This window comes from Otolemur garnettii, unplaced genomic scaffold (genome assembly GCF_000181295.1).
Source record: "Otolemur garnettii isolate 467f Iridium unplaced genomic scaffold, OtoGar3 scaffold00192, whole genome shotgun sequence".
NCBI lineage: Eukaryota > Metazoa > Chordata > Mammalia > Primates > Galagidae > Otolemur > Otolemur garnettii.
Genome location: NW_003852587.1, coordinates 2271274 through 2282403, shown reverse-complemented (window position 1 = coordinate 2282403; position 11130 = coordinate 2271274). Strand labels below are relative to the sequence as shown.

At 37.1% G+C, this 11130-nt stretch overlaps 1 pseudogene across 1 annotated transcript; it reads left to right on the top strand.

The window, feature by feature from the left end:
• Window positions 1-435: 435 nt before the first annotated feature.
• Window positions 436-2432, top strand: LOC100960226 (annotated as a pseudogene). Its single transcript, XR_154731.2, has one exon. The product of XR_154731.2 is annotated as a heterogeneous nuclear ribonucleoprotein K pseudogene (transcript).
• Window positions 2433-11130: the final 8698 nt, after the last annotated feature.

Here is an 11130-nt window from a genome sequence, read left to right as displayed (position 1 = left end):
CCCGGCCTGATCAAGAGAATCTGTGAAAGACAGCTAACATTATACTTACTGATGACTGATGATTAGAAATGAGGTGAGAATGTCTTCTCTCTATTCATTCAACACTGTGCTATAGATTCTAACCAGTGCAATAAGATAGGAAAAAGAAGTGAAATGGACTCTGGTTGGAAAGGAAAATAAAACAACTTAAAAAATTCTTATGTGACATGATTATCTACAAGGACAATATTAAGGACACTACAAAAAGGTATTGGAATTAATAAATGAGTTTTGCAAGATCAAAGGATATAAGTACAATATCCAAAAATCAGTTACATTCCTACATTTAAGAATATACCATCATAAAATATCACTGAAATGAATATGTAATAAACATCTAAGTAGGTTGCTAGGGATACTTGTAAAATGTGTTTAAGATTTGTATTATGGCTCTGTCTAGCTCCGACTGGCTGAGGCAGCGCGGTGGCGAAGGGACAGCGGCCTCCCGCGACTACAGCAGCATTAGGGTGTCAGTTGTTGGTCCTGCCCAGAACATTTCAGTTCTGCTCTACGAGGACATATAACTTGATTGGTGTGTCCATTTAAATAAGAAAATGGAAACGGAACAGCCAGAGGAAACCTTCCCCAACACTGAAACCAATGGTGAATTTGGTAAGCATCCTGCAGAAGATATGGAAGAAGAACAAGCATTTAAAAGATCTAGAAACACTGATGAGATGGTTGAATTACGCATTCTGCTTCAGAGCAAGAATGCTGGGGCAGTGATTGGAAAAGGAGGCAAGAATATTAAGGCTCTCCGTACTTACTACAATGCCAATGTTTCAGTCCCAGACAGCAGTGGCCCCGAGCGCATATTGAGTATCAGTGCTGATATTGAAACAACTGGAGAAATTCTGAAGAAAATCATCCCTACGTTGGAAGAGGGCCTGCAGTTGCTATCACCCACTGCAACCAGCCAGCTCCCGTTCGAATCTGATGCTGTGGAATGCTTAAATTACCAGCACTATAAAGGAAGTGATTTTGACTGCGAGTTGAGACTGTTGATTCATCAGAGTCTGGCAGGAGGAATTATTGGGGTGAAAGGTGCTAAAATCAAAGAACTTCGAGAGAACACTCAAACAACAATCAAGCTGTTCCAGGAATGCTGTCCTCATTCCACTGACAGAGTCGTTCTTATTGGAGGAAAGCCTGATAGGGTCATAGAGTGCATAAAGATCATCCTTGATCTTATATCTGAGTCTCCCATCAAAGGACTTGCACAGCCTTATGATCCCAATTTTTATGATGAAACCTATGACTATGGTGATTTTACGATGATGTTTGATGACCACCGTGGACTGCCCGTGGGATTCCCAATGCAAGGAAGAGGTGGTTTTGACAGAATGCCTCCTGGTCGGAGTGAGCTTCCCATGCCTCCGTCTAGAAGAGATTATGATGACATGAGCCCTCGTAGAGGACCACCTCCCCCTCCTCCTGGACGCGGTGGCCAGGGTGGTAGCAGAGCTCGGAATCTCCCTCCACCTCCACCACCACCACCTAGAGGAGGAGATCTAATGGCCTATGACAGAGGAGGAAGACCTGGGGACTGTTACGATGGAATGGTTGGTTTCAGTGCTGATGAAACTTGGGATTCTGCAATAGATACATGGAGCCCATCAGAATGGCAGATGGCTTATGAACCACAGGGTGGCTCCGGATATGATTATCCTATGCAGGGGATCGTGGCTCATATGGCGATCTTGGTGGACCTATTATTACTACACAAGTAACTATTCCCAAAGATTTGGCTGGATCTATTTTGGCAAAGGTGGTCAGCGGATTAAACAAATCCGTCATGAGTCGAGAGCTTCCATCAAAATCGATGAGCCTTTAGAAGGATCCGAAGATCGGATCATTACCATTACAGGAACACAGGACCAGATACAGAATGCACTGTATTTACTGCAGAACAGTGTGAAGCAATATTCTGAAACGTTTTTCTAAGACTAGTGAAGAACTGAAGGGGTCCTGCATCTTTTTGTTTTTTTTTTTATCTGCTTCTGTTTAAAAAGCCAACATTCTTCTTCTTCATAGGTGTTCTGCATTTGAGGTGTAGTGAAATCTTTGCTGTTCACCAGATGTAATGTTTTAGTTCCTTACAAACAGGGTTGGGGGTGGGGGAAGGGCGTGCAAAAACTAACATTGAAATTTTGAAACAGCAGCAGAGTGAGTGAATTTTACTTTTTGTTCATTGTTGGTGGTTTAAAAAAGTTCCCCCCATGTAATAATTGTGAACACCTTGCTTTGTGGTCACTGTAACATTTGGGGGGTGGGACAGGGAGGAAAAGTAACAATAGTCCACATGTCCCTGGCATCTGTTCAGAGCAGTGTGCAGAATGTTATGCTCTTTTGTAAGAAATGTTTTATGATTTTTAAAATAAATTTAGTGAACCTATTTTTTTGGTGGTCATTTTTTTCTTTAAGGCAGTCATTTTTCAGATGGTGGCTGAATTTCCAACCCATCTCCAAACTAAACACTAAGTTTGATTTTCAGCTCTGTTGGATATTATTGCTTCTCTTCTTGGACATAGGCAAAATACTTTGGCAAATTCAGTTCTGATGATTTCTTGATGGTTTATAAGTCTATTGCTGGGAAGAAATTCCATCATACATGTTCATGCTTATAAGCTGGGGATTTTTTGTTTGTTGCAAATGCTTGCCCTGACTTTTCAACAATTTTCTGTTAGTAATTATAAAAAACCAAGGTGGGGAGCAGTGCTACATATTGGGTACTAGTATAAGTTTATACCAGAAGCTTAATTGGCAGCAAGTTTTATTAATTAAAATAACACTTGGTTATGGAAGTGACTGATGCTGAATAAATTCTGATTATTTTTATTAGATAATTTCTCACCTATAGACTTAAACTGTCAACTTGCTAGTGTCTATTAGTTAAACTTTGTAATATATATATATATTCTTGTTTTTCCATTGTATGCAAATTGAAAGAAAAAGATGTACCATTTCTCTGTTGTATGTTGGATTATGTAGGAAATGTTTGTGTACAATTCAAAAAAATGAAAAAAGTTCCTGTGGATGTTTTGTGTAGTATCTTGGCATTTGTATTGATAGTTAAAAATTCACTTCCAAATAAGTAAAACTCCCATGATGCTAGATTTTGTGTGCCCAATTTGAACAAGGGTTGATTGACACCTGTAAAATTTGTTGAAACCCTCTTACAAGGAAATACAGTAATGTTAAATTATATAAAACAAACAAACAAAAAAAGATTTGTATTATGATATATAGAAAGTATTGCTGAGAGAAATTAACATAGCCATATATAAGTATGGAGGTATACTGTGTTCATATATTAGGAGAATCAGTAGAAATAACACATGAGCTCTCCACAGTATTTTCTTTTATACTAGATAGTTGTCCAGCTCATATGTTAGACAGTAATCTATATTTAAACTCTTTTAGTACTTATCACATGGGTCTGATGACACACTGGTCTCCTTCTTAAAGGCTGATGTGTTCTGCTCTACAATAGCAAGTGAGATAAAGTGCTTAGTCAATGGAAAAGTAGGAAGAAAATATAATGTGAAAAAACATTTTTATTCAGTAAATTATTTGGTTTTTTATTCGGTAAATTATTATTTTTTACATTTATTTTTACTTATTATTATTATTAATATTATTATTTTGAGACAGAGTCTCACTTTCTCGCCCTCAGTAGAGTGCTGTGGTGTCACAGCTCATCACAACCTCAAACTCCTGGGCTTAAGCAATTCTCTTGTCTCAGCCTCCCAAGTAGCTGTGACTACAGGCACCAGTCACAATGCCTGGCTATTTTTTGGTTGTAGTTGTCATTGCTGTTTGGCAGGACTGGGCTGTGTTTGAACCCGCCAACTTGGGTGTATGTGAGTTGAGCTATAGGCACCAAGCCTATTCAGGGTAAATTCTATTTCTCTTTTGTTGTGTAGTTCCATCAAAATTTTATTTCTGTTGGTTTATTTCTATTGATTATTTTTCCTTTTATTATTCCTTGTTTAAATCACCAAGTTAAAAATGTTGGTTGCTGTTGATTGTTTTCTTGCCAGTATTAAATCGATTGTCAGCCTCCATCATCAGAGTATCTTATTCATTTAATTTGTAAAATATTATATGGGAAAAGAATTTTACTTTTGTAGTTTTATATAGAAAATTTATTTTAAAATATGTACAGTAGCTCTGCTTATGTTTTATTTTAATTATTTTCTTTAACATCTTTGACATTTCTGTATGTTGAAGAAGATGTTGTATCTTCTGAGTTTAAAAGGTATCTATAACTAAATAATTGACCAGAGAATACTGCTCTAGGGTATTATGAAATTCTTTCTAGAATCTAAATTTGTAAGGGAGGAGTTTTTAATTTGATTAAGGGAGAAGAAAAGAGTAGATTACTTTTTTTTTTTTTGAGAAGGAGTTTCACTCTTTTGCCCAGGCTGGAGTGCCTAGTTGACAGCAGCCTCAAACTCTTAGGCTCAAGTGATTCTCCTGCCTCACCCTCTTGAGTAGCTGTAACTACAGAGTTCTGCCACAATGACTGGCTAATTTTTCTACTTTTGGTAGAGACTGGGTCTAGCTTTTGCTCAGGCTTGTCTGGAACTCCTAAGCTCAAGGGATCCTCCTGTCTCAGCCTCCCAGTGCTAGGATTATAGGCCTGGGCCACTGTGCCTGGCCCAGAATACTTAAAAAAAAAAAAGGACTATCTTCATTTATACTTACTTGAAACCCACAATTGTTAAATTTGCCATATTTACCTTATAGTGATATTGGATCCTTTCAGGAAGTCTGTGAGGGTTCAAAGAAATAAATTACTTTTTCTATTGTGTGTTGCATTCCTGAACAAAAAATCCCAGCTATGCTGTTATTGTTAGAAAAAAATCTTTAGGCCTCTAGTGTTTCCACTGGGGCCACAGAGTCATCTTTGTTGGATAAAGGTTATTAAAAAGTGCTATCATGAATCAAGTCAGTTTATGAGTAGTGTGCAAAAGGTACAATAACCTTTAAACTTTCTGTTAAGAAAGATGTGGGATTGCAGAAGAGCAATGTATTTGAACTTCCCAGGAAGCCAATAAGGAAAAAGTTCTAAGGCCCTTCATCTATGTTGAAATAATCTTTTTTGATCATAAATGTATTCTAGAAAGCTAGTAGGCTATCATTGTTGTTAGAGTTTGAGGAGTAATAAAATTTTAATTCAATCATACTGGAGGAAACTGATAAATCTAATAGTATTTCAAAATATTTTATGATAAAAAGATCACTCCTTTGTTATTTTTTTAATGACTCCCAGCCAAACAGATTTATATCATTATTCAAATGCACATAACTTATGTTTTTCCATGTCTGTGTTCATGAAGTTTCCCTTCATAACCTTATCAGAAATGTTATTCTCTATTCCTTTTTGCTTATGTATATATCACTCATATTCCTTGATTCTGCTACATCATTAGACAATCACTGACCTCTTGTTTACAGTGACTTTTTCCTTTCTCTAGTGTTTTGTAACCCTAATTTCGAATATTCATTTAAACCTAAATCACATATCTCTTATCATGTGCATCTAAAATTAAGTATTCATCTTTCCAATTAGATTATTCACTTCATCATTTTAGGAATTGAATATTACATATTTGAGTGCTCTAAGGTAATATTTTTCAAATTGTGGTTTGTGATCCATTAGTGAATTACAAAATCATTTTAGTGGTTCATGGCTAGTAATTTACAAAATAATGACTATCATTATGGTCATGATACAGTATTTGAAAAGAAAGTAAAAAATCACCCCAAATATTGCACTCAGAATTTTTCATATTTAGCATTAAATGAAAGTCATCAAAATCTCATTGTGTTATGGATAGATAGCTAAATAAGTAGGTGGGTGAACATAAATAATTATATCAAAAGGATATTTTTCTACAGGTTACTCAAAAAATTGTTTCATATGATTTTACGTAAACTGCTACATGGTTTATACATAGTACTTAAAACAGTAGGGAACCTTGTCTTTTGTGACCATGTAGCACCCCATCTGACTTAATATCATAATCAAAGCCCTAACAAATATTGCTTTGGCTTACTTTCCTGTAGTGAATTGAATACTTTAAAGCAGGGATCCTCAAACTTTTTAAACAGGTGGCCAGTTCACTGTCCCTCAGACCGTTGGAGGGCCAGACTGCAGGCCCTGGGACAAGTTGGCTGCTGAGCAGGACAGGCAGCGGCGGCAAAAACACCTGGCAGGCCAGTAAATGTCCTAGGCAAGCTGCTTGTGGCCTGCGGGCCATAGTTTGAGGACGCCTGCTTTAAAGGGTCTATAATGAAAAATTCAAAAATACACTGAGTGGTTAGAATAACACAATAAATCCCCATACTTCCTTTACCTAGATTAAATGGTTGTCAAGATTTTGCCATACTCACTTTATCTAATCATTTTTTGTTTGTTTGTTTTTGCCTTGGATAAAGTATTTTATAACAAATCTCAGATGCAATGTTATTTTTACCTCTAAATATTTTAGTTTGCATCTCTAAAAATTATGAACATTTTCTTAAGAAAACACAATACTATTATCACTCTCAACAAAATTAACAATAATTCTTTGGTGTCAACTAATACACAATCCATATCCAAATTTCCTTAATAGTCTCAAAATGTGCTTTTACATTGGTTTATTTGAAGCAGAGTCTAAGCACTGTCAACACATTGCCATGGGCTGTTATTTTCCTTCGATTTATTTTAACATAAATGAATAGTCCTCCCATTCTTTCATTCCTTTTTCCTACCCATTTGCAGAAGTCAGTCCCATTTTCCTGTCAAAAATATCAATTCAGCAGATAGCTCATTGCTATGTGACTTAATTTGTTCTTCTATATCTCCTATATTTTTGGTAAGTTGGACTTACTGTGTTTCCCCCAAAATAAGACACTGTCTTATATTTATTTTTTCTCAAGAAGACACACTAGGGCTTATTTTCAGGGGATGTCTTATTTTTATTAAGTATAATACAACAATCTACATTTATTCAAATACAGTTAAGTCATCTTCTTCTGGAACCTCACAGGGGGAGCTGACCTTGTTGGTGGGGCTGGCACTAGTGATGCATGAACTCCTTTCCCCTAGCCATTCACACATGTGCAATAGGATGCCTGCGACGGCACATGCGCACAGGCGCAAGTGCGAATGGTGGGGAGAAAGAAGATCTGGCAGATAAAAGGTATTCCAGTCTTCCTTACCACTCAGTGGGAAATGCATGGCGCCATGCCCATCACTAGGTCTTATTATTTGGGGTAGGGTTTATTTAACAAATGCATAGAAATCCTTCTAGGGCTTACTTTTTGGGTAAGTCTTATTTTCAGGGAAACATAGTAGTACTAGAGGCTTGATTAGATTCATTTTCAACGTTGTTAGTAAAAGATCCTTTTTTTTTTTTTTTTGGAGAGACAGAGTCTGTCTTTATAGCCCTCAGTAGCATGCCATGGAGTCACACAGCTCACAGCAACCTCAATCTCCTGGGCTTAGGTGATTCTCTTGCCTCAGCCTCCCAAGTAGCTGGGACTACAGGCACCCAACACAATGCCCAGCTATTTTTTTTGTTGTTGCAGTTTGGCTGGGGATGGGTTTGAACACACCACCCTCAGTATATGGGACTGGTGCCCTACCCACTGAGCAACAGGTGCCACCAAGTAAAAGGTCTTTTATAGGAGAGGCTGTGTGCTTGAGATTGCATATCGCCTCAGAAGTTCCAGAGTAAATTGTTTTACTATCAGTGATGCTATAATTGATCAGTGAATTTAGTTGCAATAGTCTACTCTCTACATCATCAGTCTTCTCAAATTTTCAGCAAGTGGTTTCATCCATTGATAATAACTGAAGAATTAATTGTTTTACATGTATTAGGGATGATTGGAAAGTGCTTATTTTCTAATTGTTTACTGTAAAAAATGGTTCATAGAGGAAAGGCAACGTAAATGCTTATTATTCACCTATTTGCCAATTTTGACAAAATGTTAATGCTCTTACTTCTTTCACTTATGTCCAATCATGTTTTTTCTTCTTTTATTTATTTTTTAATATCACCAGACACATAATATTTAATGTATGCAATATGTTTCACCAATTGGGCATATTATTCGATTTGATATTCAAATTGTCTCATTTTGGCCAGTGAAACCCCCTTTATGTTGGTTCTGGTACCTTCTTACACTACTTTTTAATCTTTTTTTTAATGTGAGAAAGGGTCTTGCTCTGTTGCTCATGCTAGAGCATAGTGGTATGATTATAGTTCACTGCAGCCTCAAACTCCTGGGCTCAAGTGATCCTCCTGCCTTATCCTCTCAAGTACCTGAGACTATATGTGGTTGCCACTGTTATGGGAATTTCTTCTTCAGTAGGTTCCCTGGTCTTGGAGGATTTGAAGAATGAACCCGTGGACCACAGATGAGTGGTAAGATAGGATTTTATTAGGCAGAAAATAATACAGAAGGAATAAAAAAGCACCAGAGCTTCTGGCAAAGGGTAAGACCCGAGTCAGAAGTCTCCCACATGGGTCCTTTGTCTAGGGGTATACATTACATTTTGACTAGGACTTGGTAGGTGGAAAAACAACTTTACAAACGTAATGAGTATATTAACAAATGAATGAATGCAATCCTTCCCCTGGGGCAAGGTTATTAGATCTTTGTAGTTTTTGTCTCAGAGAAGGGATTAGAATGTGTGCTTCCTATTCAAGGTGGAACCACTGCAAAATGTTTTAAGCAGCTTTGTTCAGGACCTTGCTAGAGCACAGAGAGTGTGGCCTAGAAAGGGCAGCCTATTTGTGCCTAGAGATGGGGGGGTCTGAATTCTGAGCTTAGCTGGGCCTAGAGAATGGGGGGAATCCCTGCTCAGCCCTGAACCGAGTAGGGGAAATCCTGTATCACCTCCTTACCCTGCTAATATATTTTTGTTTCTTTTGTAGAGAGGAGATCTTGCTATATTGTTCAGGGTAGTCTTGAATTACTGGCCTCAAGTGATTCTCCTACCTTGGATTCCCAAAGTGCTGGAATTATAGGCATAAGCCACCATGCCAAGCCCTTTTAGTCTTTGGTAGATTTTTTCCTATCTAGCACAAGATGTTTGGTATTTCTATTTTTAGAATTGTTTTTTTCTAGCCATCAGGAAAGTTTGTATATTTTCTGATCCACACCTGGAAATAGTCCAAGAGGTCCTCATTTCTCTTGGTGAGGAATGGTATTTAGAGAACATAATCTGGATGCTTAATTTTGCTTACTGGTGTTGAACTGTTATTGCTATTGAATTGTTTCAGTAGACAGAGCTAAGACATATGTATCTTAAGAAGAACAATAATAATGATCTCATATTAATAATTTCAATTCAAATTTAACATTATATTTTTTATTTAAATTATTTGATTTTATATTTGAATCTTTTCTTTAACAATTATTCCCCCAAAACATTCACATACTTACTTGTTTATGTTACTTACACACTTAAGTGTGTTACTTACACACTTAAAATATATTCAAAATGATATTGATAAGTGTTACCAAAAATTTAGTACTTGTCCCTGAGACAGAATGAAGAACAGAGGACAAGTGGTTTGAGGATAAGGAAAGAGAAGTTTATTAATGCTGGCAAATGAGGAGGCTACCATCTTTCATTTTAAAGAACCATTGTTCCCCATTGAAGCAGAAATACACATTTTTTTAAAGGGGATTTTCAGCATCAGGCTATTGGTGTTTAAATATAGCATATTAAGTGAAAATGATCTCATGACCTCTGTCTAGATAATTCTGTTGAGCCATCCTGTGATTTAAGATATTAGAAAACAAAGAAGAAAGAACACTCCTCTGCCCCTCTGATTACTGGCCTTGGGCAGGAAGGTAGGTTTTAATTCCTCAAAAAGGGCGAGGGCTTATTCCCCTCCCCAGATGGACTCTCACTCTGTTGCCCCAGGATGGAGTGCTGTGGCATCAGACTGGCTCACAGCAACCTCAAAGTCTTTGATTCAAGGAATCCACCTGACTCGGCCTCACAAGTAGCTGGGATTACAGGTTCCCACCACAAAACCTGGCTGATTTCTTTCTATTTTAGTAGAGATGGTGTCTTTTTCTTGCTAGGCTGGTCTTGAACTCTTGACCTCAAGTGATTCTCCTGCCTTGGCCTTCCAGAGTGGTAGGATTATAGGTACAAGCCACCATGCTTGGCTAGGGTGAAGTGTTTTAAAGAGACAACCTGTAAAAATTTTGCCTTTTTATAATGGGAGATGGTACCTGGAAAAAGTAAGGTCTAAGAGAACAGAGGTCTTCTCAAAGAGACCCCAAGGATACACCTTCGAGGTCCTCCCTGTGGTGACTCAGTACTTAGGAATTTGTAAAAACCTAACTTCCTGGGACTTGGAGGCTGAACTGCTTCTGTGAAAGCCCGTGGTTCTGTAAAAGCCAGAGCCTGTTTCTCCATGTTGATTGAAATTGACCAATGAGAAAGGTACCTGTGGGCAAGAACTTTTTGACTGGGGCTAAAAAGGAGAAGACTGAGCCAGTCAGGGAGTGTGGCCATTTTGAATTCTTCTGTGCCTTGCTCCACTAGCTGAAATAAAGCCCTTGCTCTTATAAACATGGTGTTTGGGTGCTCGTTCTCCCCATTGGGCCCCATCCCCCTGCAACAATAAGACCCTTACTTCTGTTGCAATACTATAAGTAACAATTTGGCTAATTATTTTTAATATTTCTTTGCAGCTCTATTTTTCTTGAAAATATATTTCACTAAGGATATACAGTTAAAGTAACAGGTTCTAAAGTCACTTGAAATAATTGTTTTATTTTTTATTATATTACCAACATGATATTCAATTAGGTTAATTTATTTTAGATTGTTTAGAATTTTTAGATATTACTTTGTTCCCTTTTGTTTTTAATTTTATATTTGAATAGGTAAAAAACTATAGGAGTCCAAAGTCAAAACTATGTAATGAAGCATATTTAGAAAAGTGTCTGTTTTTACTCCTGTCTAGCATGTGTTTTCTTCCCATTAAAGACAATCATTTTTATTAGTTTTGTTTTACCTTTATAATTGTTTTTTTTGTGTGTGTGTGTGGTGGGGTGAAAATA